The following is a 15,424-nucleotide window of genomic DNA, read 5'->3' as shown; positions in this document are numbered from 1 at the left end:
TCTATCTCTACAGATTTGCACTCAAAGCTTTTAAGCAAATACAGATTTCCCACTATTGTGCAAGAAAGATACAAAGGTGAAGGGGTACAAGACATGACGTAAAATTTATAAATACTGATAAAATTCAAAAACATATGAATGAAAGAAAAGTTTAGACTTTCCAACAATAAGAACCAATATTTCCAGAAAGAAAGTCAGTTTGGATTCTTGAAGTAGAACAGCACACCCAACATCATCCCACAAGCTTCAGATCCTTCAATATTGTACTCATTCAGAGCTATGCTGCAATAACAGGATGGTTGTATTTGCTCTGGAATCCTTGCAAGGATAGTTTTTGAAGAATACTGGCTTAATCTGAAACCATTAGAGATGTTACTACACCAGTAGTGGTAAACTTAGTCTTTGCTCTTTTCCTTTCTTACACACACAAAAACACAAAATCCAGAACTATTTGTAAACATGTTGTTCTGTAGTTTTTCTTCTTGATGTCGGAATGTTGCAATCCCTGATACAAGAAAGAAAACAAATCAGGGACATGAATGAACAGAAATATATACCAAGTGAAACTATGTTGCAAATATATCCAGAAGGAACATAAAACCGAGGACTGGCTGAATTTTATACAGTCCAACAGCTGTTTTCTTAACTGGGACACTTTGTAGTTGGCTGAGGAATCCTCATTAAAAAGCTGTAACTGTATTTTTTTCCTCTGCTCATTCTGTGAGTCACTCATTACATTTTTGGATGTTGCAACACATTCATGAATAATAAACACATACTGGGAAGAAGAAAAAAAACCAAAACAGTGTTCACAGTGGATTTTTTGATGTCCATGTTTATCAGTATAAAAATCAAGAATGAAGCTGAGATTTTTAGAAGTTTCTATGCAAGGAATGCTATTAATCACAGACGAAGTATTTGGTACACCCAAAGACAAGCGCACAGATACGCGCCAAAGTTACAGCACGGCGGTGTCAGTATTGCTGTTATGGTTTGGCCTTTTTACAGGGCGGGAACAGAGGGGGAGGGATCATCATGTTCCCCATCAAACCCTCTCCTGAGGGAGAACAGCTAGGCACCGCCCTTAGCTAGACAGTTCTGGACCCAAAGCTGCACTTCTGCAGCTGCCTCTTTTTTTTTTTTTTTTTTTAAATTAATTTTCTTTTAAAGACCAGAGAGTTAGGTTGCAGAGGCTGTGCAGTCCCAGAAAGCCATCCGCGCTACAGGAAATTACTGTTGATGTCTTAAAGAAGTACCAGGGAATTATTTATCCACGTTTGTGTTTTAGACAATAACAAAAAGAGCATCCAACAGATGCACGTGTCAGGGTGGTTGCTGCAAGTTTTTCTACTGCTCCAGTCAGATGAAAAAGTGTTTATTTCTATTCCAATTTCTTTTATCCTTTCAATCCTGCTGCCTTATGCAGGCCACACTGGCTACCTCAAACACTTATGCTGACTCCCTGTAAGGATGCAGACCAAATTCATGGAATTAAAGGAAATCCAGATAAACATAATTTTTAGAAAAATGTTGAGCTAGAGTTCCACAAATATTTCAGATGCTTACAGGAATACAAGCGGGTATTTCGGCACTGCTCAGGATGTGAACACAAAGGAAAGGAAAGTGTGTTTATTACTGCTCTTCCAGCTGCTCTAATTAATGGAGAAGGATAAACGTGGTAACTTGGAGAGACAGGAGACAGAAAATAAATTGTGAAAAAAAGTAAGCTCATGTGAATTAATCAATTTTCCATTGCAACTCACTCAGGCAGAGACCTGGCTATTAAAGAACAGTTAGCTAGAAACGCAACCCAGTTACTTGCTTGTTCAGGAAATAATATTTTTAGTAGCAGGCTTACCTATCCAAATACATGCTACATTAACCAATTGGTGAATACATAAATCATGGAGAAGAGAGGAAAAAAGATAAAGACTGAAGGACACAAAAAGGAGGGGTGTTGAGGAGCTCACCGCTGCTGGGAAGGGGAACTGCCTGCTGGAAGGCCAACATTTTTATCTCTCAGCTACATTTCAAGTTGCAAAAACAACAGCTTCCATCTCTACGTTCATCTTCAGCCAGGCAAGCAGTCCTACCAGCAAATCCTACCTGTGGATCACTCCAAGAAACGAAACCATTGCCTCTACTATTGTCACTTGCCCATAAAAGCAAGGTACAGCAGTTGGACATATCCTAAACAGGCACAGAGGTTCAGTTCCGAAGAGACTTGCTGCTACTGTGATGTGTTTTCCAAAATCCTCCCAGGAATCATATTTCTTGGTTCTGTGGTCTAGGGAGCCCTGAAACCAAAACTGGGAACCAGAGGCTAAGAGAACAAGAAGACATTATGGCAGGCACAGTTTCACACACGTGATTTTCCTCCTGCTTTCCTAACAGAGGTCATTTTGTTATTAATGGAAGCAGCTCAATATTCTCCCCAAATAACCTGTCATAAAGACTCAGTATTCTCAATGCTACATTCAAAGTACTAGGTATCATTTATGTTTATTATTTCAGTCTAATATTATCTCTTTAGCATTTCGATATAGATGTTTAATCTTATAATCCATTTTGTCCTGCATTTATTGAGGGGCCATCAGCTTTAAAGATATGTGCTCTGAAAAACACCTCACTAAATTGAGTGATTTCAACTCTCTCCACCATCGAGGAACAGATACCTAATTTGAAGGAGTGCTCGCATTCTAGGATGGTAGCCTAAATTCAGAGTGTTTCATCCACTGCTTCTCTGTAACTAATTTTATTTCTTGAGCTTTTCCTTTTAATGCTCCCCATTTTTAGCAAGACTCATTAGAAATGTTTTCCAGCTTTGCATAACAGACAAAAATATACCACTTGTGACTAAGATCACAGAAATCTTCCTGTGTGAGTAACTGAAGAGCAACATCAAACTAATTTAATTTTAATACTCAGAATAACAATAATTAAAACAACCTTTTTTAAGACACTAGTCAATGATCTCACTGAGGAAAGGGAAAGAGAAAAGAAAATTACTTTTGGGGGGTTTTTTTCATTAATTGCTCTCATCCTCAGGCCTCTTGGTTTTATGATATGAACCTTTGCTGCTTTGCATAAGCTAGGAGCAGCTTACTTCCTGCTACTCAGTTTTATGAGAAAATGAACTCCCCTACCCTAAACAAGCACCCTTTAATTCTTTTATTGCTAATCCTTACTTGCATGCAGCAGGCTGCTACTTTCCCAGAAGATCCTAAATAATCTATCTCAGGGTTCTGGTTCCAGGTGATTGTAACAGTGTTAGGTGCATTATTTCTACTTAACTTTCTGAAAATATACTAATTTTCCTTAATAGACTAAAATATACTAAATGTCCTCTTTCTAGTCAATATATAACATTATCCAGTGAGTGTTTTCAAAGTTACCCAAGTATATTATTCATGCACCATTCCAACAAAAGTCAGATTTGGAGGTACAGATTTACAGGATTTACAGAACAAAATTATACAACACATTGGAAAATTCACCACAGAGCAAACAGGAAAAATGCTACCTGCATCATCAGAAAATGCAGATTTGCATTTTTGTGGTGAAATGGCAGCTGGATACCATATAGGGAGAAAACAGAGGAGAGAGCACTTTACTTTGGGTACAAATCAACAGGTACAATACCCAGGGAACAATTCATGCTTATAGGCAGAAAGGAGCAAGCTGAACATCTGATCTGAGGATCTGCAAGTCAGAGTTAATGCAGCAAAAAGCTGTTAATCTACATAGACAAAGCAAAACAGAGGAATGGGGGAAACAGCATATAATCATTTAGTAGTTGTGTTGGCCCATTTTCAGTTTAAAACCATTGCCTCTTGTCACTATCTGACAGTATAAAAAGTCCCTTTCCCTCCTTTCTGTAAGTCACAACAAGGTCTCCTTGGAGCCTTCTCTTTTCCAGGCTCTCTCAGCCTGACTTTGCAGAAGAGGTGCTCTAGCCACCTGATAACCTTCATGGCCCTCCTCTGGAGCTGCTCCAACAGGTCCATGCCTTTTTTTTTGCTGAGGACGCCAGAGCTGGATGCAGAACTGCAGCTGGGGTCTCCAGAGGGGAAGAATCGCCTCCCTCACCCTGCTGGCCACACTGGTTTTGCTGCAGCCCAGGATTCCATCAGCCTTCCGGGCTGCAAATGCACACTTGTAGGCTCATGTCCAGCTTCTCATCCACAAGAACCCCCAAGTCCTTCTCCACTGGACTACTGTCGTTTTGTTTTGTTACAAAGCTCCTCTCTTGACACACCATCAACATCACAGAATAGTTTGAGTTGGAAGGGACCTTCAAAGATCATCTAGTCCACCCTGTTCACCATGGATAGGGACTTCTTACACTAGATCAGGTTGCTCAAAGCCCCACCCAACCTGACTTTGAACACCTGTTCATCCAGACCATCTCTCTGACTCTGAGCAGAGCAGAAATACATTTTTGCTAGCTGTGCAAGCAAAGCCCCAAAAAGATATCTCCTTGTCATCCATTTATTTTCACTTTTATTAAACACCAAAAGTACAAACAGTTGAAATCCTCTGGGAAAAAATAAGAGCAAATATCACTACTGAGATAAAACAAAGCTGGGGGCAGGCTGCTAATTCATACACTCTTTCTCCACATCCTTGATACGGCTTTATTGACTCACTTTCCCCATTACTTTCCCCTTGGATCTGATCACTGGCACTAATCCCAAGGTAACAACCACACCTGACTCCCCAGAGAGTTGCTCGGGGCTTTCTGTACCTTTCTTCTCATTTGTAAAGCACTGCAAAGTAAGTCTACAAGGAATTGGAAGATCTTGAGTTTGAACTCTTGGTCATATCCAACTGGGAAAGTTCTGGTGCTTCACTGATGGCTACCATTCACTTAGAAAATCTGATAATAAATTAGGTGAAAAAACTGCTTGTCCACACTTCATGCGCTTAGCCTCCTCATCAAAAACTACATCACACTAACACAATGTTCAGGAGAAAAGGGGAAAGAAATTTAAACTGTAATTACAGGTGACTGGTCTTCAATGTTATTTGGTAGCAGCATTCAGATTTGAGTCCATTTTTCTCATATTTAGCAAAAGGTAACACTTGGTTCTTAAAAAGGACACCAAAAAATCCTTCAGTAAACAAATATCCACACACTAAACTGGATGAGAGGTATGTAAATGTCTCACCATGGGTAATGAATTAAACTCAACATTCTTCTGCAAGCACTGATCTAGCTCCCACTTATTCAATAGGAGTTTAAATTATCACTTTACCACTTTACCAATGGGACTATTCAATTTCTTCTGCATCTCATTTCCCTGGCTCATATCCTTACAGTTAGAAGGAGAAAGCTAGTTTGGATTGCCTTTTTCTACTTCCTTCCCTTTCTCATTTGTTTTACCTTATTTTCTTTCATTCCCAGCCCTATTCCCTATTCTTCAGGCATATAAATGAACATTCAAGATACATTTTATAACAAAGATGATAAAATTTGATTGTGGTGGCTCTCCAGAGCAAAAGCATGGGGACATCTGGTTTAAGCCACCCAAGCTCTGATCATGTTCCAGTCAGAATCCACATACAATTGTCATTTCCTTCCTGCTTACCTGGAGATGGTAAGTAATATTTTTCTGGCAGATGAAACCAGTAATCCCAAAAAAGGGATTCTTCCCCAGAACGGTGAAAAGGAAAAACAAAAGCCTTCAGAATTTTTATTTTTACGTGTCTCCAGTTCAGTAACAAACTGAAAGCCGTGGTTTAAAAATGAAACTAGGTAAGAAAGAGGGAGCACACAAACAACAAAGTACCAGGGACAGTGCTCATAATGCCACCTTCTCATATCCGTCCTCCAACTTCTTTAACACAGTATCCAAATTCAGTGGCTTCCCTAATACTTCCCATTTAGGATAGGTTTCTCTGCTCAATCAGTCATCCTGCAAATGTGAACACAGTGCTATGCAAAAGAACCACAACTACGCATTTTCTCCCTTAAACCACACCTGCACAAATACTTCTGCCTATTGAAACACCTATAGCATGACTACTGCTCAGTCTGATAGTAACACATACAGAATGGAAACTTGTTTCTGAACATACATGTTCCATCTCCAAAAAAAAGAAGAAGAGATTTGATATGGTTATCCACCACATCATAAACCAGAAACTCCAACAAACTAGTGTCTAACTACATTTAATGTTGCTACATGTCTTGATGTCAATCTGAAACAAGGAAAGTGTGAATGCATGTGACCTAGAGGATTAAAGAATTAAAAATATAAGTAATATTCTTGACAGGTGTTGATGCAAAGACATGAGACCTGAAACCTAGTCTGAATCTTAAAGTATGTGAAGAAGTACACAGTATTTTGCAGTAATTCTCCACAGTAAAGGCATTCTCTCTAAAAATACTTTTTTTTTCCCTTCAGGAAAACATGAAATTAGTAGTTTTCTTTGACTAGTGTGTACAGATTTGGGAAAAGAAGAAAAAACCCCACCTACCTGGTAAACACAGTGAGAGGGCTTGTACAGTAACAGCCTCATGTATGATTTGATCTTTCAGCTGCTAGCCACACAGCGACGATAAAACAGAGACTACGAACCGCCATTTCTGATGCAGCTTTTATTTCAGAGGGACAAAACACAGTATCTACAAAGGTTAACACAACGATTTTCTCACAGAAAACACACAAAGACCTTTTATGCCAACAACATCCTGAAAACATGCTGTCTTGAAAATCTGTTCTGTCTGGCCTCAGCTTTAGACTGCCCTAAAATGTACATCCAGAGGCAAAGCAAGCAGCTACATCAGACATTTGGTAATGTGTTTGCAATAATTCACCTCAAATGAGGTACACAATGATCGACCACCTCCTCCCCTCCCAAAAGAGTACAATAACGATAAAAGCATACCAGCAAACTTAAGGACATGAAGACAATTTAACATCAATAGATGCATCCTGGAAAATTTTCATAAACGGTCATTTGCAAAGAATATAAAAGTGTATTTCTGTCTCTCACCATCATGGCTGTAGTATACTTATGGTCAGAAACCAGCTCGTTCATTCATTAAAATATTGCACCTGTAATGGTTGCCAAGTTTTACTACATGATAATATTAACATTTGAAAACTGAATTTGAAAAACTCTTAGTAATCTTTTTAACCAAATCTGTTAACCCACACAATTGAGTCAACTAAGAAAATCTGAAAACAAACCCCCAAGGTTTGTTTTAGATGGCTTATGATGAAGGTTTCATTTAAAAAGGCATCCAGTGAAAGACAGCTGCACAGAGCACATGGAAATTCAAACACAAAGGAAAAGAACTCAGCTCTACTTCAGTGGAGGTAATCAGGTGCTAAGGGATCTATTCTCTGCACAAAATTACATGGGTATAATTCCCCTCTACCAGAGGGAAACGTAAAAGTAAAATGCTAGCACAGGTCTGCCAGCACAAGGTTGGAGAAAGGTTTACAGTTCCAGATTCTGCAGATGCATCTCATTTCCAATATCTCAACTAACACACCACTGATTTCCTTAACCCTTCCCCCAGCAGTTTCTCGGCACAGTTACCAGAACCTGCCTCAGCTTTGCCACCTAAGCTCCCCAGTCCATTTTGAGTGAAATAAATCTACTGTTTTAACCAGATAAATTAAGCAAAACAATTCTGGCAGAAACAGAAGGATTCCTGTGTTCAGCTGGCAGGTCAGGGGTAGCAAATGCAAGCAGAAGATGAGTGACAAGCTGCTGGGAGGGGCGGTGACTGATGCAGAAGACAAGCAGACATCAGAGCTATGGACTATGCTCTAGAGAGTCATTGTTCATTACACAGCACATTATTATCACAACGTAACTGGATGTTGGATTCAGCAATGACAAAGTTGGATCAGTCAGTGTTCTTATGGCAGTACATGAACACTAAGTACTGTCACCATCCTTTTCTGACTAGTCTTGCTGTCCTCTTGCCCACAATACCAACACCACTTCCCTTGTCATTTATCTTAAAAAATACCAAATCCCATGACACTGGATGGCATAACCTCGTCACCTCTGACTGGTGACAAAGTCCACCCTCAGTTTCCCTTAAAACAAACATATCTGCTGTAATTCTCTTGATCAACAGTGCACCTTAAAAACAACAGACCTTGAACTTCCCCTCCTAACGGAATGAAAGAGCAGAGAACAGAAACCAGAATGCTGTTCAACACCCCCTTGCCTGAAAAAGGTCTTTGAAGGTCTGCAGCAAGTTGCAGAATCCTACAGCTTTTCCACCAACAGTTCTACTGCTCCACCACCAGCTCATGCCCCTTCCCCGAAGAGCCCAAACACACCCCAGAATTGTCCAATGCAGACTAATGTGCAAGCTGCTGGAAATGGCACAGTGGCAGTGCTTCTCTGGGCAGCAGCAGATGCTGAAACAGAAGCTGCAGCAGCAGATACCATGTGAGCAACCTTCTGCCAGGACTTGGAGAGTGCTTGGCTTCCTACCTGAATATATGGCACGCAAATGAGTCACAGAACAAGGTCAAGCAAGCTGAAACACCTCATTAAATTTTGTTGATGCCTGCATCGCCAGAAACTCCAGACAATGTAACTGCTTAATGTCACTATTGTATTCATGGAGGAAAAAGACCAGGATATCCACTACCTAAAGTACACAAGTGCGTTTTAGTACTAGGTTTTAACAAGAAAAAAAGATTTCTGTACACTCATACAAATAAAAGAAGGAAGTTAAATTCTGGAGAGTGGGCAAAATTACATCTTCACTGGCCACAGGTGTGCTGGATTAGGGACCAAATGGGAAGTTTGCACAGCAGGTACAGAGTAATGCATTCCATAAAAACACCTAACTCTTGACTATTCTGATTATAGTGACACTTGGCTGTGGTGAGGGGGAAAAATCAAACCTGACAGATAACACAGTCCTACTACTATTTCCAGCATTTGTTAATTCAGTTGTTTGGGTGCATAATTATCCTACACACATAAATTTGTGCTGTTAAGCACACGAACAGTCAGCTATATAGCTCAACTATTTAACAGTATTCAAATTTGATACACCTCTGAGATGGACACTTACCAATTTTGACAAATTTAATCTCAGCCTCAAACATTGTTTCACCTCACAACCAGGAAGGGAATGAGACTCACTAAATATTACAAACACAGTAAAAGATGTCACAAAGTGGCAAACTACAACCCATGACTGCACTTTCAAAACAGACACAATGCAGCAATATTCATTATCATTTTATATTAACACAAGTTTTATCCAAGTACTGAAACAGCAAAATAGAATTCCAGATTTATTGTCTGATTCTGCCATTTTCTGAGACAAAATTAAATAGCCTAACTGGAGCTCTTGAAAACTGAAAACATCTGATTTATACTTTTGTTATTAAGTTGGCTCCTGCAAGTCCTAGAAATCAATAGTGCATTATTATTAACTCCAATGAACGCAGCAACAGGCATATAGGCCAAACCCTAGAAGGCTGTACTGTCATTATTTTCTCAAACATGACATCTCAATAGGGCAGATGAGGAAAATGTATTTAAAAATCATATTTGAGAGGAGTGCTTGAGTATTTCCAAGTCAGTGGAAACACTCATATATACATGCTTTCAAGTCTAAAGACAGTGACTTACAAGAACTTCGTCTCCTCAAGTTTCAGTTGTTCTCAACAAGAAAATTTCCAATAAACTCATCCTATATGGAAAGTGTTTTATCACCTTAAAACATTCACAGGATACCTTAAAGTGTGAATGAAAAAGCCAAACCAAACCACTGAGTGAAAGATTGAACATCAGACTTTTGATACCATATATGCTAGAGTACATGCAGTAAAATTAAGATTTTCACAGAGAGAAATAGTTCAACACTTTAGAGTATATTTGTCCTAGTTCAGCTGCCAGAGGAAAAAAAGTGTCCGGTTATTATATCAAAAAGAATGGACTATGGAATTATAAAGCATCATCTCACAGCTATCTAGGCTCAAGTTCAATTCCCAGGCCAAATTAAACCTTCAGGTTTATTGTGAAGCTGCCTGAAAAGGAGCATTGCAGGTAATGCTTCAACTTGATTCAGGCAGTCAGTCGTGTTTCAGGTTACAAAATGATTTCACCGACATAACCTCTGTTGTTTTAGTCACTGCCAGGGGTGCTGTGCTGCCAGGCCATGTGCCCATTCCCTGCAGCAGATGTGGCTGCAGGAAAGGAATGCCCAAAGGACAGAGAGATGGTTAAGGGGAGAGCACTGAGCAGCTGACTTCTGAACAGTGAGCGATGTCCTTGCCTATCTAAAGGCAGGAAAAATTTTTTCATCCCTGAATATAACTGACAGTATCCTGAACAAAGAAAGATGATACACCAACCTGGGAATAGGAGGGGACTCTGTAAAGTGAGGACCTGATATCCTGTCACCAGCTGCCACCAGATGTTGATGCTATAGAGGAAAGTACACAATAATTATTCACACTCCCAGAAGTCAAATTAGGTGCCAAGAAAAAATGGTCCTCCTGACCCAAGAGAAAACCAGCCAAGTTCTGAAGTATGGCATTCTACTGTAATCTTGTCAAGGTAGCAACATGTGCTACAACACATGGAAAGCACGGCAAGTAATCTTGTTTTTTCAATCTAGGGAAAAATGCAGGTGAATGGAGTACAGTCCTTCCCCCTTCTACACACACTGGAAACATCCTCCACCAAAGCAAGTGAAAGCTCATCTTTCAAAAGGAAACCCCATCCCACTTTAAACACTCCCAGCAACTGCAAATCCACTACAATCCTTTAATGCCCTAGTTGCTACTTATTATTTCAAAGTACAATATGCCTAACTTCACCTCTGACACTGGATGGTCAAGTAAATATCATGTATTTTCCTTACACACATGTATGATACATATGGGCATCATTTCCTCTCTCAGATGTACAATCTGCGATTGTGACACCTGGTCTCCATACCCTGGATCACTTTTGTCACTGTGCTCTAATTAATATTTCACATCCTTCCTCACATGTGAGCAGCAAAACCAGACATGGAATTCCTGTGATCTTACTAATGCCACGTACTTTCCTATTTCTGTGCAGTATTTATATTGCTACACAGCCAAAGACCACACTTCAGTCGCAGCACTGCAATGAAAACTCCCGTTGAGATGATTCTCTGCACAAATTCTTAAGCCTTCTTTCAATAAATTACCAGTTTGAGGACAGTCTCCTATCCTGCTGGTGTAACCCCAATCTCGATTCTTTTGTATGTGGCTGCATGAAAAATGCCTTCTGATGAATGCTGATAATTTAAAAATTATTTGGAGTATGGTGTACTAGTAACTTGTTCCACACGTGCACAAACCTGCACATGACATGCTGGTAATGATGCAGTATCATCACAAAAGCTGTGAATACATTGATATTAACCAGCCTTACATCAAGATCCAGCCCCCAGGGAACCTCATAAGAAACAGATGCACTCCCATAGAAGAAAGGCATGCCTAAGTTTCTCTCTAAACTAAGAAAGATTTATGAAGCAACTTTGCCAATGTTTGTGGTATTTATTCCACAGTGACTCCATGGCACAATTGTTTTAAACTCACACTTTACTGCAGACTTAATAGATATATCAGGGACACAATATAGGGTGAGTCTGCTACAATAGAGCAGTTGATTAATAGCTTAGGAATTTGGGAGATGTGGGTTTTTTACAATTCAAAACACTGGGAAGCAATTTGCTTTAGTTCTACTGTTAACTGGTCTTTAACAATTGTTAAGTCATTTTGAAAGATTCAGAACGAATAAGCCCTGGCTTGTCATTTATTTCAGAGGCTCCATTTTAAAGTTTTCAGATTTTCAGCCAGGAAAACAACAACGTGAGTAAGGAAAATAATTCATAGCATTAGCCAAAGATGTTCAAGTTCCATTCTCTAGTGAAAAACAACAACAACAACAACCCAACAAAAAATCAGTTAGTAGACCAGGTAATCAACCAAGTAATATTGTAATTCAGCAGCATATTTCCATGTACATAAACATATACACAGGACTGATGAAGCTTGTAGCATCGCCTATTAGGCAGCTGCTGAACATTTCCAATGCAAGATGCTGCTTCCAGCTGCTTGTAACTTGGCCAGACTTTGACTGTTTCGGTTGAAATTTTCCAAGTTGAATGTCTGCCTCAGGCTAAATTTTGTTCCATGTGCTGCAGAAGTTACCTCTGAGTGAGGGGTGCAGAAAGAGGCAGACTGGGATTAGAAGAACTTGGCCAAAATACTTGAGCTGTTTTCAGAACAAAACCAGGGAAAATGCTGTCTCCCAATGGCAATAGGTATCTGGCAAACTTGAAAGGCTGTAATGGCCTTCCATCTCCCAGTGACAGATCTGAAATCTGACATGAGGGGTGCCTTTTGCTGCCCCCATGAAAAGTCAACCTGCATTTGGTCAAATGTCCAATGCACTGTGTGCATTTTCAGTAGGTGTTTGCTAGGCCATGTCCACATTCTTCTCAGCCTCTCCTGGTGACCAGACAACACAAGGGATATGAGCAAGTACAGCAACACAGACCACAGCCACGACCTACCACCACTGGTTACCCTCAGCAGGGGACTCTGACAGCAGAGTCCCGGGTGTTACATTATGAATCTAGCTGATGAAGGATGGTGACACACATACGCTATCCTAGGCTGCCTACCTGCTTTTTGGCACTTTTCTTAAGGGAAAGAAAACCTAGGAAATTACTCACAAAATGCAGTATTAAAAACACAATAAGCAAAGCAGAATTTAGAAATTATTAGAACTAAGTGGTCTACGGTAACTAAAAATGTCTTCTAGTGCTAATATGCATCAATCTCTAATTAGATCAATCTGTATTTGCAACTGACCTGGTCACATTTTTTTCCCCACTGAAGCTTTGCTATAATTAACACACAAACTCCTCTTTCTGCCCTCGTTCTCTAGAGCATCACCACACACTTTCAAATCACAGAGGAAATAATTTCTTTTCTCTCAGGTTCTTTTATGGTTCTCATCACTACAGTAATCTGTAAGATAAAGGATACTGTTATTCACATCTTTTTAATATGGGAAACCAAGATAGATTAAAGCAAAAAACTACAGTCACTGAGTGAGCAATTTTGACACTCAAGGCTTGTATTTCTAACATGCTTAGACCTGCAAAACATCTTCGGTGTATAGAGAGCAAACAGACACTCACATTCCAGATGGTTAAATTCAGCATAACTGTGAAGCAGATCCCGGGGACTCAGGCCAGGCTCCCAGAAAACCCAACAGACCACGGGCAAAAACCTTTATGTTTATGTGGAAAACAACAGCAAAGGCCGGGGCTGCAAAATCTGATTCTGCAGCTGTCTCAGCCATGAAGCTGCCTCTCCCTCTACATACAGCTGTTTGCCTCATTCATGTTACCTCTTCTCACTGCTGTCCAGCCAGAGACTGGTACACCTTGGGGGATGCACCTCTGGTCCCGAGCTGGCCGGGAAGGATGGTGGCACATCCTGTCACGACTGACACCATCCTCGGACACAGGCCCTCGGTGGACAGATGAGCCTGGCATCCTGAGCACTTGCCTTTGCAAACTTACCGACGGGGCAGGGCTGAGCACGGGGGGAGGTGGTAAATGTATAGAATGTATAGAGATCAGCGACATCCACTGGGGGGCAGGCATGTTTCACGGGATCCAGATACGTCCGTATACAGAGGTACACAAAACGAAAGCTCCTAGCTCCTAAATAATGGGCTTGTTCCCTGTCTCAGAAGCAGCAATTGAACGGACGTGGTTTAAAAAAAAAAAAAAAAAATCAATCCCACGGACCGAAGTTAACATATTCTGCCTTGATTTTAACACCAGCTTCTTGTCCGGGATGCTGAGGCATTGGAACTGCCCTGGCACTTGGAGGTTAGAGCTGTGCGGACACATAGTGTCCCACGTCCGTTCTGTAGGTGGCTGCCCTCACTCGAGGTAGCAGGGACCTTGTAGGAGTCTTCAAAGTCTCTGCTGCACTAATTAATGACCAATGCCTGTAGAGGCCAAGCTTTTCAACTGTTCCCCAATTTAACAAACTCGGGGGAGAAGGAATTTTTTTGGACTAACAGCTGTAAATGCGTCCATGTGTGTAAGCAGCTAAGCTTTAAAGTTAAAAGAAACATAAAATGCCAGTATTTTTCACGGATTTCCACTTAGCATCTAAGCAGAATCATTTCAAAAGTTGCTTAGATGGAGAAGAGGCCATCAACCAAATTTCAACCCGGGGCATATATTTATAGCCATGTTGCAAACTACATAAAAAGTACACTTCTAATGGAAATGCTGACAAATGCAAAACTCCTGCAGCTAGCTATGACAGTCTGACCACAAGCCCTCCTTGTGAGAGGAAAAGGCAACCTCCCCACCTCCTTTCTCAGGCAGCTCGACAGCAAGCTGGGGCGGGGGGTGCTAGCTACAGATACCACTGCCTTGTCCTTGTAAGATGGATCGAGGCAACTCTTACACCCCGTATTTCCCACATCTTGAATGAGCCATCCCCCTGTTTTTGCCATAAACAACCGGAGGGCCTCTTACAGCCATGACTCACTCCGAAGGCTTCTCCTCCACCCCTGTGCGTGACTGTAGCAAACAGCCTGCCAGCTGCAGCCGGTGAATTAACGCGACTTTTTTCGCAGAACCGTGGGGAGATCAGTCTACACAGGGCTGGGCGGGGGGGGGCGAGGGTGCGCTCTGGAACACCAGCCCGGGGTGACTTTTATTTGCGGGGGAAGCAGCGGAGGAGGCGATCCGGGGCCAGTGTGCCGGGGACACCCAAGTGTGACCGTGTCATCCCCGTCCCCCGCGCCCCAGGACGGCGCCGGCCCTTGCCCCCCCTCTCCCTCGGCCCCCGCCGCCGCCGCGGCTGCCCCAAGACGGCGGGAGAGGCGGGCGGCCAGGAGGGAGAGAGAGCAGGGCAGCGGCGCCGGGGGCAGCGGGGAGAGGGAAGAGGTGAAGCCGGTACGCAGTAGGAGCCCTCCCGACACACGCGCTGCCGAACTCCCAGAAAGTTGGCAGCGGCGTCCGGCGGGACGGGGCTCCGCTGGCCGCCGCCCCAGGGCGCGCACCGCCACCCGGCCGGGGCCTGTCGCCTCCCCAGCCCCTTCGCACCCCATCACCGCCCTTCTCCCCACACCTCCCATATCCCACGGGTGCGGCGGGGCAGGGACTGCTGGGCACAGGGCGCTGCCGGCGGCGGGGCTCGAACCCGTGGCACGCGGTGGTTCTCCCCACCGCAAGGGAGGGGTGCGAGCCTCCCGGTGCCGCCGAGCGCGGGACTCGGGCGGCGGGCGGCACTCACCGAGCGGCCGCAGCTCCTTCTCCCTCTCCGGGCGCCTCCCGCTGAGCGCTCGCCTCCTCGGGAGCCAGGGAGGAGGAGCGGGTGAGAGCAGGAGGTGGGGAAGGGCGGGG

The 15,424-nt window shown here is 42.4% G+C and overlaps 1 protein-coding gene across 2 annotated transcripts in view; it reads right to left on the bottom strand.

The window, feature by feature from the left end:
• Nucleotides 1–15,396, bottom strand: part of ELF1 (E74 like ETS transcription factor 1) — an 89,338-nt gene extending 73,942 nt beyond the window's left edge. Inside the window, exons 1-2 of one of the 2 annotated variants that reach the window (XM_039568235.1) lie at nt 15,315–15,373; nt 10,353–10,423 (exon numbers count right to left, since the gene is read on the bottom strand). The gene's annotated coding sequence lies outside the window, so the exon portion shown is untranslated. Of the gene's footprint in view, nt 1–10,352; nt 10,424–15,314 lie in introns of both variants that reach the window. The other variant, XM_039568261.1, reaches the window with a different exon arrangement.
• Between the last annotated feature and the right edge of the window lie 28 nt (nt 15,397–15,424).

This window comes from Corvus cornix, chromosome 1 (assembly GCF_000738735.6).
Source record: "Corvus cornix cornix isolate S_Up_H32 chromosome 1, ASM73873v5, whole genome shotgun sequence".
In the NCBI taxonomy this organism is placed as follows: Eukaryota; Metazoa; Chordata; class Aves; order Passeriformes; family Corvidae; genus Corvus; species Corvus cornix.
Note: the sequence above shows the minus strand (reverse complement) of the source record. Positions and strands in the feature narration are given on the sequence as shown.